We start from the raw sequence: 17,139 nt of genomic DNA on the forward strand, positions 1-17,139 counted from the left end.
ACAACAATGAATGTGTGACAGACCCTTCCAATGTGGAACCTTGAGGAACATGCACCTTTTAGAACCCCAAATGAGGTATGTTCCCCGTAATGAGGTACACCTGAGAGCTATGGGCCCAGCACGGCTGCAGACGTGCATCCCCCACAGGCTGTAGTGCTGTATGTTGGTAAGTGAGCATTGAATGTGTACATGAGACAATTGCACTATTGCCACATGTACCACATATCCTTCATATAGACAGGCAGTAGCACTGGTACGTGACAGTTGGACATGCCTGTATATACACAACCATGTCCCACAGGATATGTGCATTACGTGTACAACAGCTGTCGTACCTTAAGCAAGCTGGGAAGTGTAGGACAACCAGTGTACCTGTGGGAAATGGTGTGGAATGGGCACTATAGTAATTAGTAGCTCATGACATGCTCACATGTTTTGAACATGTGCCTAGCATGACCATACAATACAGACAGGGTTTTGGATAATATCAACCCACAAGTGGTGATGACAGTCATTTAGGGTGGCACTGCACTATAACCCTGCTGAGTATGGTGTGCATGTCCATGAACCATTAGCACTGTAGATGTTAGCAGTACAGATGTACAAGATAGCATGGATATTTGATTACAAATACCTTTGCATGTCACAGGAGTGTTCCACCAGTGGCCTGTTGACAGACTCACAACTACAAAAGGTGCAAGAGTGACATGTGCACAGCACATCAGTGCCAGATACAGTAGAACAGGATTAATGTGTTGTACCCCACCCTCATTGTAGCCCATACCACACAGACAAATGTTAGGCATCTGTGTATGTAAGGCTGTGAATGGCTGTGAATGGCCATGACCTATCAGTTTAGCTGTGTCAGTGTTGTGAACAACTTACTTACAGAATGGGCTGTGTGGGTGAGGTGTGTGACATATGTGCACAGTCTGATGGATGATACCAGCAGTGTCACCGCTAGGTGAACATCCCTGTACCCATAAACTACTACCTAGGCTGTAGTCAACATTATGGACACTGTGTAAGGGATGGTGCTGTGCAGTGCACACCCCGACATGGTGACATCTCCAGGCCCCTTAGGTAGTCATATGAGGTACCCATGTCATGTCAGGGTGCCATCCATGAGCACGGAGATCACTGGCCAGGCATATACAGCACTGTGGTGACCAATATTGGATCACATACCACCTGTAAGTGGTAATGGCTATGCATGGATATGCGATACCAGCCTTCACAATCCACAACTCCACTATGCAGCATGCTGTCTACCTTGCAGAAGGACATTTGCTACACCATGATGATGGACATGCTACATGTCCATATCCTGATCTATATGACATATGTCATGGACAGCCACCATCCTAATACTAGGATCACCTCAGGCTGGACAGATCCCTGTGCCATATATGTGACATACTCCCGCCATACCATGCAACCCTGTCCATCAAAGCTGCAGATGTCATCCCAGTCATACATGGTGTGATGGCCGCATGGTAGATGTACTATCAACTGACTGGATCAGTAATGTGGCACTGATGCAGCTTGCGGTGGCACAATGGCCGTCTGTAACAGCGTGGAAACTGTGCCCGCACATGCTATGGTTGATGACCATCCCTGCGAATGTCGTCTGCTACTATCCATTGTCCCATGTCTATCACATGTGTAATACAGGCGATCTGTGTTAGGATGTTGAACAGTTGTACAGTGCTGTGTAGATGTATATGGCAAAACACATGCATGTACAGGTGTCCATGCATATGTGTGAATTGTCACTGCTCAAGTCCATTACGGCTGTGTCTATGTTGATATGTGACATATACACAGCATCCAGGTCAACAGTAGTACCGTGGACACATCGAGGCATGTGCAGATAGGTAAGAACACAAGTGCAGGCAAATAGACATGCCTACAACAAGACAGCATTTACATGGAGTATGAACACTGTAATGAGGTGACACACATATATGGTGATGATATCCAATGCATAATGGGTGTGACGTGTGATACAAACATGTCAGTCGTGTCAGTGTCATGATGCTTTGCAAAGATAACTGTGCATATGCAGTAGATGTCATAGAAATGTATGTGCAGCAGTATCTCTGTACATCTCTGAAACTGTGACCTGTCACCATCATTATGTTTTACAGATAATGCCCCATACACGCCTCCCAGCATACACCCGCCAGGAGGATGATGTCCTCATCCCACAGCTCCATGACAACTATGACTTGTTGTTCAGCCATGTGCCACAGCATGCCCAGCAGCGGGATGACCTGTGGCAGGAACTACGCAGGAGGGTGGACGATGTGGGTGGCCATAACCGCACCTACCAGCAGGTGCGCAGACACTGCATGGACCTGATATGACATGCAAAACAGTGTGCCACTGCAATCGCCAGGGAACAAGGTGGAACAGGTGGTGGGCCACCAACCCAGCCCCCACTCACACACACCGAGGAGCTACTGGCCAGTCTGGGGACACCCAGGGAACAGCATCCAGAAACACTAGCTGCCATCGTGGAGGTGGGTGTCTCCCAGCCAATGAGCCTGGAGTTGCCTGGTAAGTCAGTAATGCACATATGGCTATTATATCCCATGTAGTTGCATGTGTCACTGTACATTATGTAAAGTAACAACATATGCCAGGTATGTGGACACACATGCTGCATACTACAGTATGTTACGTTGTGTATGCACACATGTGCATACTATATGCTATTACACAGGTGAATGTGTTCACATGCACAGTGCAACCTGTGGCTGTCATACAGTCATGGATAATGTTCATACTGGTGTGTCACCCCTATACAGGTACCTCTGGCGTGCCGCACAGACATGGGTCCGTTACAGGTGAGACTGTCATCAATATCAGGCATGTTACAGTGTAGATCTATTTGCCATGTGGCCAGTTAACACTTGCACAACTGATGTTTGTTCCAGTCATGATATGCAGGTCGCACCACCATGCATTCACACACGTCACCCATGTGCAATATATACAAACGTAATGATACACAGACTTGAAACCACAGTACTTGTCAATGTGACATGTGTGGTCAGCTGTGCATACAACGGTGGAGGTGTTCTACAATGGAGGCATATGTAGTATGCATTGGAACAACATGTGTGGTACGCACACAGTACCGCACAGTGAGCTGTGATATGGGCAGCCCACAAGTGTCACCATTGTGTCATATGCCCCTGCATTGGGTGCACACATTGTGATGTGCCACCTGACATGTCCCAGACATGTTGTGTTCTGTCTGCAATATTGTCACACTATCGCATGACCTATACCCCACATACCAAACATACAACCCGTTGTCTGCATAGCCCTGTGGATTGTGACATATCTGACATGTATGGGTGTATGTCATATGGGACCACACAGACATGTGAAGAAGATGCCCATCACACACAATTGGCCAACATATGGGCACACATGGCCATGGAGGATGGCCAGAGACATGTAGCCACACAGTACTTGGGATGTGTATACACCCTGTTGCACATTGTCCACACATGGTCCAATTATAGTCTTAGTTGACCGATTATACAGTTGATGTGGTACACTGGACAACCTAAAAGCCTGTGCACAGCTACTGGAGGTGTCACTGAAGTCTACCATATACAATCTGTCGAACATCACGACTGTGTTGCAGTTATGGCTATGCAATGTGTACATATTATGCATTCTACAGCAACATACATGCCTCATGTTGCCATGCAATGGCACAGTGTCTGTACTTCACACTGTATAGCAATGTAGATGGCTCACACTACCCTCCCATGCTCATGCACATTTGCTAAACATGCATTCTATCTGTAGGGCATACACACAACACTGCAATGTGAAGCCCATTATGATGCTGTACATGTGTCAGGACACCATTGTGTCATACATGTATGCATGTTAATGCACATGTCAGCAGATTACATGTCAAGGTCACGTCAGCCATGTGTACTGTTATCCTGTTCTGGGCCACATGGTGTATCACGGGGATGCATGCATACTACCATGAATGTGTGAACTGCATGGCTACTGATATGACACCTGCTTGCTGTAGTGTGCACCCCAAGGAGGTATGCTTACTAACACTATTAATGTCTGAGCTGCATGCCCTCTGCTGTATCACAGGCATGCTGCATGCCATCTGACAAATCACATGCATGGTGTGTCTGTGTGTGTCTGTGTGTGTGTGTGTGTGTCTGTGTGTGTGTCTGTGTGTGTGTGTGTGTGTGTGTGTGTGTGTGTGTGTGTGTGTGTGTCTGTGTGTGTGTCTGTGTCTGTGTCTATTGTACTTTACAGTATTTCTTTGCATTCACAGGTGATGTAGGTGCGTTACCTGCCTGCGGTCCATCTGATGTTAGTGTCCCCATAGATACTAGTGGTGATGAACATATGCATGAGGTACAGGCAGGGTTGTCAGGGTCTGAATGTGTGCCAATGGTTACCATCCCAGCTATGTCCCCCTCTTCCCCGCACACAGTTCTGCTGCCAACACATACCGCATCACCCGTGGCCATAGAGGAAGGACAGTCATCGTCTGTTGGCGTGGAACAGGAACGTGTGGTGGCTACAGAAGGTGTGTCTACATACCATGGTGTCAGTGTAATGACTGCAGATGCGCCACACAGGCATGTGGCCGGTGCTGCTTGTAGGAGGACCTCTGGCAGACATGCACCTGCAGGACAGAGTGCAGCAGCTGGTATCACCAGACACATGTTCCAGACTGTAATGGCGGCACAGGCACATGCTGAATGGCAGAACAGAGAAGGGCAGAGGCTGCAGAGGGCTGCTATCCATACCCTAAATTACAACATCCAGGCATTGGCAAATGCTCAACAGTAGATTGCTAATGTTCTGGATAGGCGACTAGGTGAAATGGTCAGAATTCTTGACTGAGGCATGGCAATCCGTGAGCGGGAGCTGTCTGTGCTGGAACACCTGGTAGGAGTGAGGCGTAGGCCACGTGGACGTAGGCCAGCAACACCACCTAGTGTAGGTCGACATGAGCGTGCCACCTCACATGCCCGCTCCCATAGTGCCAGTAGCAGTAGCAGTGCAGCTGGTGCTGCGCTGTCAACACCAGGACACAGCAGGCCATGTGGACATGGCCCTGGATGGTCTCAGCGGGGACACAGTTCCAGCAGACTTGTGTTGTCAGACAGTAGCCACTCTGTACCTCCACCTGGTAGTGCCCGTGCAACACCAGGCAGGCACAGGTCACAAGGGCATGGACGGACACAGTGAGCTGTACAACCTGCACTGTACAATCTGGGGCTGTCAATTATACCCCGTGTAGGCATCACAAATGGCAGAACTGTGTACACACATACACGCACACAGCAAACACAACTGTAGGGCTCCACAACATCCACATGCATTCTGCACAGACATGTCCAGTCAACTCACCGGCCCTTACACACACACATGATGTTATCCATTGGTGCAGCCTATGCCCCTGGCAAACATATCACCCTGTGCATATGATGAAGCCTGTGCCGCATCCCTGTCATCCACACCATCGGTGCAGGGTTATGCACAAATATTCTGATGCACAGGGTGAACAGCATAGTGAGAGGTGTATGTAATACATGTGTATGCATAGTGAGGGATGTGTATGTTGCAGTGGTTGTGTGTGAATACTGAGTTGTGTATGTGACATAGGTTGTGTACTGTCGACATGCACCAGTCATACCATGTAGTGCAGGTGCAGCATGCATTGTGATGTGTTCATGGTATGTGTCTCGGTTACATCTGTAGCACCATGCTGGTTGTGATACCCTGGTTCCCTCCTATGGTGTACTTGCATGTGCCTACAGGTAGCAGTGTTTGCAGTCCCCCATGTGTAACTGTGGATTACACACAGGCATGTCTGGCAATATCAGCATGCTACATGTACCCTCAACCTGACTGTTGGACACACCAACATGACACAGATGTCCGCACATATACTGCACCTGACACATGTGGTCGGTGCCACAGGCTACACTGGACAGAGACATGACATACATAGCAGGACACATTACAGGTTTGGTGACATGGTGCAGGAGTTGTACACAGCGGCCTGGCCAATGATGATGTGAGGTGTCACTTGGTAGCTGGAGGCCACACTGTGCAGCAGTAGGACCCTGTACCAGTACGGGAACATGGCTGCATTCACGGGGTGTACACCACTATAATGCACACCCCATAGTGTGCAGCTGGGGACCCTTGCCTGTGTGGTCATCACCCTCACAGTACTATGCACCCACGTCACAGAGAAGGGACATGCACAGGTAGCCAGTATGGCTTGGACCTATGGCATCAACAGGGTTGTGCAATGCATCACCATTATGGGTTAGTCACCACGTGGGGCTAGTGATCATTTCCCACCGTATATTAGCATACACACTTACACCAAGCACCAGACATACATACAGACACACACACACTGTGGTGACCACACATGTGTATACGGACAGCCAACGTGTGTGATGCACCTTACCGGCGAACGTCATGCTTCCCACACTGACGTATGTACATATCTCTACAATGGTGTACAGGGATGTGTAGCAACTGGGACATATTCCCCACGATATGTGGCATCCCTGGTCACACATTCGGACACACATGGCAGTGCTGGGAATGATACACTTGCCATATGATGACACGTTTGATGGACATGCAGCGGTATTGATTGCATTATGTGTACCAATGCTATATCTGGCAAATGTGCTGCTATATGCACACAGGAGGATGTAGGTGTTACAGGTGTCATGTGACATATAGTTGTTGACACCTGACCTCTGTGTATGCATTATGTCAGCACCGTCACGTAACAGCGACATAGCGTACTGTTTGCACATGGCATGATAGGATGGTGTGTGACACAACTGTGAGCCACCCACTGCACACATACATCTAGACAGGTGGTTCACCATGTTATGTACACACATCCCTCCATATGTGCTGTTTGTATGTCACCGTATACAGATGTCAATGATGGGTCTGCATTGCGTCTGCATGTCGTAGGTAGGTGCAACTATGTTACGGACATCGGCCACTGCACATGCATGTTTGCTGCATGCACAGTACAGATGTCACATGTGTCTCCTGTTGCCATGTTTGTATGCATTGCTATTGTTGGACATGTGTGTTGACATACATAACACATGGACTGCGGTATGATATCACGGGTGTCACAGGCGACCAGTAAAAGGGTATGCATCCCAGTCAACACTGCTACCCCCTGTAGTGTGAGCATTCAACAGACATGGGCCCACCTTCAATTCATGTGTGTAGCATTGATTAGGCCAGTGTTATGCACGAGGTACATCAAAGGCTATGTATGTATGTGTTGTGTGTGCAGTCCATGCACACATCCACACAATTACATGTATGACATACCCAGACATGTGTTCATTGGTGTACAGCAACAGTCAGGTGTCACAGCTGTGTAAGGGCCATGGTATGTCTTGAGCTGACCTGTTCATGTATACTGGTATCATTTTAATGCATAACACCTGCTGGATCCCTGTTGGTACGTGTGTACTCAGCACAGCTGGTGTACACCGCTGTACAGCCCAGTGGTCATGTGTCACATGGTGTTGTGGGACCGTAAGGCTGTGTAGTGCTGCACCAATGACATGGTGCTGACTTGACAGCTACAGTGTACACTGCAGTGTGTACGTGTGTGACCTGCACCTGTGACAGCTGTGATGGCAGCTGTGTGTGTACAGGTGACTGCATGTGTGACCGCCCTGTGCATGAGGGCAGTTATACCTTACTGTGCACTTCTGTGTGTACACTCCATCTGCATGCAGGACGGCCCTTTGCAACTGTTAAGTGTGTGAGCATGCCCAGTACACACAGTACATTCCACACTGCGCCCTTCCATAAGTAGAGTCCGTGTGCATGCAAGATGGCCCTTTGAAAATGCTGTGTGAGCATGCCCAGTACGCCGTTGTGTAGATGGACACACAGTACATTCCACACTGCGCCCTTCCGCGATTAGACTCCGTGTGCATGCAAGATGGCCCTTTGAAACTGCTAAGTGTGTGAGCATGCCCAGTACGCCATTGTGTAGATGGACACACAGTACATTCCAAACAGACGTGTGATACTAAGCATGTGGGCATGGCCATTGACACCCTGTATAGCCATGGTGGTCATCCAGGCACCAGATGTCCAATTTCAATGTCACGATGGATGCCTACATTGAACACACTGGTTGCTCTCCTGAAGGGTGTACTGTCTGTGGTGCATCCCGTATCTAGTTAGTGTTGTTGTGCTCCGTAGATATTTAGTTGGCCCGATGACAGCACTGCCGTGTTTGTGTACATCTACCTTGGGACGGTAATATGCTTTCAGACCGTTCACTCTCTAAACATTCCCTATCGGCATCTTTGCCTTTGCGGATGATGTCACCCACCTAGAAGCATGCCTCTGGGAGTGCTGTGTTCACTAATCTTGGTAGCACGTTCTGTAAATGCGTAATGCTCTAGTGTGTTAGAGTAGGTAGGTGTATGTTCAAGTCCCGGCCCTTCCAAGTGTGTGTGTGTGTGTGTGTGTGTGTGTGTGTGTGTGTGTGTGTGTGTGTGTGTGTGTGTGTGTGTGTGCATTTCCAGCTGCTTGGGGACACAGTAATGCTTTTAGATGCCTCAAACCACATACATTCCCTATCGGCGTCTTTGCCTTTGCGGATAATGTCACCCACCTAGAAGTATGCATCTGGGAGTGCTGTGTTCAGTAATCTCAGTAGTGCGTTCTGTAAATGCGTAATGCTGTAGTGTGTTAGAGTAGGTAGGTGTATGTTCAACTCCCGGCCCTTCCAAGTGTGTGTGTGTGTGTGTGTGTGTGTGTGTGTCTGTGTGTGTGTGTGTGTGGGTGTGTGTGTGTGTGTTTCCAGCTGCCTGGGGACACAGTATTGCTTTTAGATGCCTCAAAACACATACATTCCCTATCGGCATCTTTGCCTTTGCAGATGATGTCACCCACCTAGAAGTATGCCTCTGTGAGTGCTGTGCTCAGTAATCTCGGTAGCGCATTCTGTAAATGCGTAATGCTGTAGTGTGTTAGAGTAGGTAGGTGTATGTTCAACTCCCAGCCCTTCCAAGTGTGTGTGTGTGTGTGTGTGTGTGTGTGTGTGTGTGTGTGTGTGTGTGTGTGTGTGTGTGTGTGTGTGTATATATATATATATATATATATATATATATATATATATCTTTGTAATGTGTATGTGGATATTAGCACTATTGAATGTGCTGCATTGTCTGTACATGTTCACCTTGGATGTATCTGAATGTGCTATGGCTCTGTGATAGTGCACATACTGTGTGCTGTAGTGATCCTGGGTTATAGTTGTGTAGTGACCAGTTATTTTGTTGCTGGGTATTACCAGGGACATTGAAAACAATGAGAGTACAGCACCTTTAAACGGTCATGTGCACATCTCAGCAGCAGTTAGCAGTGGTTATTACGTTGGAGGATGACTATGGCTCATATACCTATGTATTACATGGCAATACTATGCAAATCAGGTTAACATTACTGACACCCGTTTATCCACAGGTTGTGATACAGATCCCATGTATGTATGTGTATACATTACCAGGTGCAGGACTGGACTATGGTTGAATGCATGGAGGGGTGTCCATGGCCAGGAATGACAACCTGTACAGCCTGGCAGGTACAGTCTGTGACTGTCCCACAACCTCCAGTATATGGCTGACACATGCTGAAACAGTGTACATGCAGAGACACACATAAAACAAACAGCTAGGGATAACACATAACACACACACACATTGCATCAGCATTGGGCCATGCAAAACCTGTTGTAACTCACACACACACACAAATGCATACATGTTGATTGGCTGGTTCACTGACAGGCTCTGGAAAAGAAACTACATACCCTGTGCATATGATGACACCTGTGCCACCTCTTGTAATGTGTAACATTGATGCAGGTGCAGACTAACATGGTGCTGATGCACAAGGTGGCTTCATAGCACTGTAATAATGTTACAGTGTTGTTAACACAAAGTGTGAATTCCTTCTAGGTGTATGTAAGCAGGCATGATACATTCCAGCTATGATCATCAATGTAGTATAGTGTACAGCACTGTTAATTCTGAAGATGTATTATCCATCCATGTGCCATTTGACTGATGTGTGTAGTATTGGCAGCATGTGTTACAGAGTGTGCACTATGTGTGAGATGTGTGTAGTACAGATTCACATGTATCTATATGTGAACATGGTGAGGGTGCACTGTCTGCATCTACATGTATAGTGGACACATTGGAATGGTGACATGCCCTGTATTTCACACTATTAACACGTCATAGTTTCCAATGGTGGCCAGTATGCATTATACTACACATATTGTTGTACTTGTCTACACATGTGTGATTGCTATGGTTTTACACGGTGCTGTGCGTGATACTGTTACTATCTGTCATAGTTTTGCATTATGGTAGTAGACACGACCTCAACAGTCTGAATTACCAATTGTTATATGATATCTTCACAACTGTCCCACACATGTAGGACACACAGTAGCATGTGGATCCTACATGTACTATACTATACCAGTTCACACTGGTATTGACCGCCACACATTGCTGGGACCATTACTCTTTGACATGTAGCCATGTTAGTTACAAGCAAAGACAATAGGAATATTCCTGTCCACATCTGGGAATTCATACTGTGGCCTAGAATGCATTCTGCACGACACAATTAGTCTACACAAAGGTATCATACAGACAGATACGTGTTATCCAACCCATGCTGTACACCTATAAGGCTAAACAGAGTCAGTTATCCACATTTACTACACATACTTTACCAACAGTAACACATAGGTATTACACCCCAATATGTATAATGGGTAACAATGTGTACATATAGATATGTGCTATGTCATTTGTCATTTGATATTTGCATTTACAATGGTATTGTGCAGTACATCACTGTATCACATATGCAATGAGAGTTCTGCATGCATATCCTCCAAGGTGGTTGTACAACTATGATGAATGTCCATTATTGACATACTTTGCTGTGTTTGAACTGTTCTGCAGTATTACACATACATGAACAGTCACTCACACTATGTATATAAACTGTCATGTGTGTGGGTGTGTGTGTGACACAGATGACCTAAGCCACAGACAGTTCTGATACATGTAGTTGACAAATGCGGTAATGCTCCACCAGATGTGTCCAGGCACCAGAACTGTGTCTTGGCGACACATACACATGCTAGAGTAAGGTTTATGTATGTGCGTGTGCCTCATTATGGCATTCCTGTTCATGTGTGTGTGCATTTTGGATGTGTGTCATCAGCCACAGTTGGACTGCACATCCGGCATCCCCCACTAGGTGACCATGAGAGCTGTCCCCATTGCCAAATGTTTTGTACAGCTGCGTCAGATGCCACATATCGGAAGCATTGTGGCTTCCAGGGCATCCAGCACACACATTCATTATTACAGGCTGGCCATCACACACAAACCACCACTTCATGGAGGGGAAGCCCTTGTGGATGATGTAGGCCCTGCTACACTCACTGGCTGGTGCTTTGATGCATATGTGTGTGCAGTGTATTGCACACAGTACTTAGGATATTCCACTATTGTGTGGAAATGACACATATTGCTGCCCAATACCTTACAGGAATTGGGGATATATACATCATCACTGGCATGTGCTGACATGGCATTCATGACCTGGTGCAGTACCCTGGATGCTGATGTTTGTAAAATCCACATCATATCACCAGTTGATCTCTGGAAGGTATCTGTTGCTGGTATCCTTAGGGCAACACATACCTTGGTTTCCACTGGGATATGTTTCCCTCTGTTGGGTCTGTGTGTGAGACATGGCCTGCACAGATCTACAATCTTCTGCAGGTGGTCTCTGTCCACTCTATAGAGCTCTACTATCTCCAGCTCATGTAGCCCCTGGCAGTTTACCCTGTGCCTGCACACTCCTCTGCGTCTACTCACTGTGTGATGCTGAGCAGCATTCACATTGGCACAACCCTCCACATGTTGCATATGTTGATGTATAATAGCAATGGCAGCCCCTAACATTATCTTGTATCAGTTAGTCTTTTACAGTTTGCACTTCTCTTACTATACTACAGTGTTGCAGTGTGTCTGAGAATAACATGGTGGACTACTGTCTGTAGAGTTGTACGTGCTGTGCTGTGCTGGGCTACTGTACTGGCTGTGTAATATACTCAGTCTGATTGTTTCCACCTGCTAGCTGTGGTAGTTCTCCTTGGTTAACTTACTGCTATTTGTTTACCTTCCTTTTCACTGTTTGTGTCCACAGTGAGCGGCGCCACGCATAGGAGCACAGTGAAGTGCATATCCGCTTCCACGTGCGCACACAGGCTTATACATGCATACAAACACTTACACTGGCTTACACAACATTACACGGGCTTCAACAATCTTACAGTAGCTTACTCATTCTTCAAGTCGCGCACACAGGCTGACACACATGCACACATGCTTACTCGGGCTTACAGGCTTGCACGGGCGCAAACACACTTCACCAGGTTTGCAAGGAACTTCAGTGATATCCATGGCATACACCATCAGTTTACTGACTTTACCTAGGATAAATCATAACACGCCTCTTCCACTGATGACTCACTGATAGCAGACATGTGACACACTGCTCCAATAAGATTACAGTGTTTTATACATACACACTCATGATGTCACCTATCTTCTACACTGATAGTCCCCTTCAACTACTCTTACACTGTAGGGGCTTGGCCCATATGGCATGACAACTTGTGCTTCACTATCCTCAGCCTCAATTGCATAGGATTGCCTACTAATGCTTGGTTACATCTCTGAGTGTGCGCTTCCACACATAGCAACCACTACTCAGTAGCAATGTTGTCTTCAGCTTGCCATTCCCCTGCATGACGCAATAACTTTTAACTGATATTACAATTTGTATGTATATTTTACATATTTGTCTTGTTTTGTATGCACAGCGCGTACTCGGAGATCGGGGGAGGACAACTAGAGTTTTATTAATTTCCAATGGGAATACATACCACTGGCATTATATTTGGCCGTTGGCATGCTTCTTCAACTAAGCCATACTTTATTTGCAAATGACATTGCTCCGTTTAGCTACTTGCAGAACGTTACTCGGTTAACATCCATGTACATTTCTGCACATACCTCTACTCTTGGACGGACAGCTTACTGTTTCATGTATCGCATATTTTACATCATTTGCATAGCTTTCACCTACAAATGGGGTAATTTGCATATCCTAACATTGTCCGTGCAACGTTCGTTTGAGGGGCTGTGTTACACGCCCCTAGAGGATATTGCTGAATAGCTCGGTGGACATCTTGCCTTGCTCTACTCTTACTCTACTCGTACGCTGACCAAAGCTTCCTGAATCCTGGCCTAAGCTTTGATGTGTGCTAATATGTCTATTTGTGGAGTAGGCATGGCTGTAGGTATGTTTTGACCTGCTACGTCTATCATTTATACAGAGCACATCCCACTTTCATCATTTGTAGAGGTGACAGCCCTATCGGGACTATATGTACAGCTGTGACACATACCTGCAGTCAATACTAAACTGACTACTTCAGCACTTTTCATACCTTCAGATTTGTCTTGTAGTGGTATAGTCGATGATACTGTTTCCTATAACATGTATCTGTTTCTGATACAAGATATGTCATTTTATTACACCACTACACACAATATATGGAGAAATCACAGGCCAGATGCCATTACATTCCTTTTGTAGGACACACCCGCCCAGAGTGTCGTGTTCCTCACAAAAGCCAACAGCTGCTGATCAAAACATATTCTGCTATCATCTACCTTATGTGTTCGCCGGTATTTGCACTTTCCATCAGTGGAAGAACTCACATGCGTGTGTGGGAGACTGAACACTGTCTCAGGGACACTGCATAGCACCCTGAGGGACACATTTATGTTGTTTCTATTAACCTTCCACATTGACTATCACAGGGCATTAGTATTCATCCAGATTTGTCGAGGTACATGCTTTTGACTTATACATGTTTTGTCATTTGTCATCACGTCTTCCTTCACACCTGTCCACCTAATCGCACTAGTTCTGTACATTTATTTAGGTCAGGGTTACCTTCATACTTCTCAACTGTACACATTTTGGGTAAATGTCCCTAACTTAGATGTCTGATTGTGTTCCTTTTTTAATAATATTGTGCAATGCCTTTCTGGTACTTTAGTGGGAAGTCATTTGGGACTGTGGGGTTAGACAATAATGACAGACATTTGTTATTTACAATTAATAACCCTCAAAACTTTCATACTATTGACTGATCCATCATTCTATCCACGTTCTGACTTTGTAAGAGGAATATTTGAGATATTCCCTATTTGTACTTATTTTACAATGCCTTTGTCCAGATGTCTTATTCTGATTGAGAGGTATGGTTACCATCTTATTCGTACGCATGTATGTCCATGATAATCGCTTACACGACACTAATATAACTCCCTACATCTTCCCCCAATAGTTTACATGATATCCGGTAGATGGGTTCTTCATTTTAGGAAGTTAGTGGCGTCTGCTATACCCACATAGGTATATTAATCACTCCCATGGGGCGGACCTCATAAATCTGTGCCAACCAACACCTAGACACCTAGGCCCATTATTGCATACCCATGATTCCCAGACATGACACCCCTCCACAGTAGTCAAAACGCATATTTAATGTGAGCAATAATAAATTATGACGACACTTCTAAGCACTATCCACTCTCCGCATGTCAGTACATATGTCTTACATTCTGTCAACCCATGTGTTATTACACTTGCACAAGCTACTGTTGCATGTACAGCTATATTGTAGTTGCGGATGACACTTCTTTGCGGCAATCATTGCAGGGCTGTGCATTTATAGATTCACTATTTTTGGAGTCCTGCAAAGGACACCTATATCCATGTTTAAAGAGTAGAACTTACAGATCTGGCACACTGATACTTTCCGGGCAGTAGTTTTGGGAGCAGCAGTGTATTTACCTTAATTGCATGTCTGTTATGTGTATCCATACTAGCTATGGTGTAACCTATTTATGTACATGTGTTATATCTACGAGGACATTTGTTTATATGTTTGTTAGGTATATATCAATTGATGTTGTATGTGTTTGAGTGTATGTATATATATATATCTATACACAAATGTATATATCCATATATAGACATTACGTGTAGAAACTAGCATTCATTTGCTATGCTGTGAGCGGATTACACACGCACAGGCGCACTTGCATTTCCTTATTGTGGGTTACGCAAGGCATGCATATCCTTATTGTGGGTTACATATGTTTACTAAGTCTTTGTGCTTACGTGGGCTTTATTACTTGTGACAGTACCAGTAAAATATCTCTAATCCGGTTAACGGACATATGCAAAACACACGTTCACCTTTACATATTTAAATGTCTGTACAGCACAGACGCATTCATTACACTTTAACATTATATGTGCTGTAGTTGTAGTTGAACCGGGACTGCATTCACGTTGGCCGGATGCTGTAACCGCTATACGTTTGGTGTTCTGACTCATTTATATGCATACCCATAGTACGTAGCTACATTAACATATGCCTCACCGCTTCACTTACGACACAGGCATCCATTCTCCTGCTGGGAAAAATGCAGTACTACATGTTACACATGCCCTATTCCCTACTGTTCTGGACCCAGACTGCATATTTCATCACTGCAGGGATATTCAGAACCCCAAGGCTTATAGTCCTGACACATACAAGTCTTTAATTATCAGGGTGTTCATGTGGTGATCTGGGTTTAGGCTTGTCTGCCTGGTGAATGGAACCGCCCTGACCGTGTTCAAATGTCAGACAAAGCACATGGACAGGGTTTGTCCATTTTAAACATTTTATCTGTGTTTACAGACGCAGGTGTTTGGGCACCTGTCAGCAGCTTATGATGTTGGCAATACATAATATGGGTGGGGGTGGTTACAATACATAATCCACGGTGAGTGGTGTCCCCATTCACATTTGACTATTTCCTGTATTCATTCTTACGAGGATTATTATTTTGCACATGACTTAACTATGAATTAACTACAGGTATGCAGTAGTACAGTCAACATATGTGATGGTTTGTTACAGTATAAATGTACGGACCTCTGTAATACTGGGGACTACCCCACATCCTTCACAACATTTCATGCTTATACACATACTATTATTCAGTGTACTTTCAAAGTTTGTGAGAGCAGTAATTACATCTGTCCCTATTTGTCCACCCATCCTTTTAGGCTTTGTCCAGGTTTTGTTGCTGTAATAGGTTTTGAAGTGGTGCTGGTATGTGATTGAGTTGAATATATACTGTCGATAATTCAGTGGGGTGTAGGGTTACCACTTGTTCCTCTTTGCGAGGGGAGGTCCCACTTTGGACAGCTGTATCCTGCGACAACACCTAAGACATGGCAAATGTCCTGTGATTTTAAGACAATAATATATTTCTTATTTTCTTTACTAGTTGCATGATACAGGTATTTTGTATCTGGTACACATAACTATTATTTGGGATAGCATAAGCTATTCAAATGCTATGGAATAAGCTTTTATCTTGGCATATACGTGTAATTCTGTCCTTTGCACTGGCCGGGGGTATGTTTTATCCTGCAAATTCTCACATTTCTACAAGGGATGTCCCACCTTGGCCATCTGAACAGGTGGCAACCCTAGTGGGGTGACCTGCATGGTGGACAGCTGTTCCATCCTGCTTAGTATGTTTTGCATGTCTGTGTAGAAACTGAACAGTACCGTGACTACACGATACATGTTTTGTCCAGATGTGTACAGTAATGGACACCGTGGCGTGTAAACAACTCTGAGGTTTCAATAGGTTACTTATCCCACGTGGGATGTACACACATTTTGCCGGAACATTAACGCGTGGGCATTTGAATTTACGTACCTGTGATGGGATGTTTACAGACGGGGTATACATATTTGCAATCCTGACACTGCCTAGGACGATACTTCCTACTACATATGGGGAATACTCGCTATGTGTAGGTGTACGGATGCGCAAGGCTGGCAGCTGGATTTGGTGGACA

The sequence above is a fragment of the Protopterus annectens genome, chromosome 4.part0 (genome assembly GCF_019279795.1).
Source record: "Protopterus annectens isolate FY-2018-M chromosome 4.part0, PAN1.0, whole genome shotgun sequence".
Taxonomy (NCBI): domain Eukaryota; kingdom Metazoa; phylum Chordata; order Ceratodontiformes; family Protopteridae; genus Protopterus; species Protopterus annectens.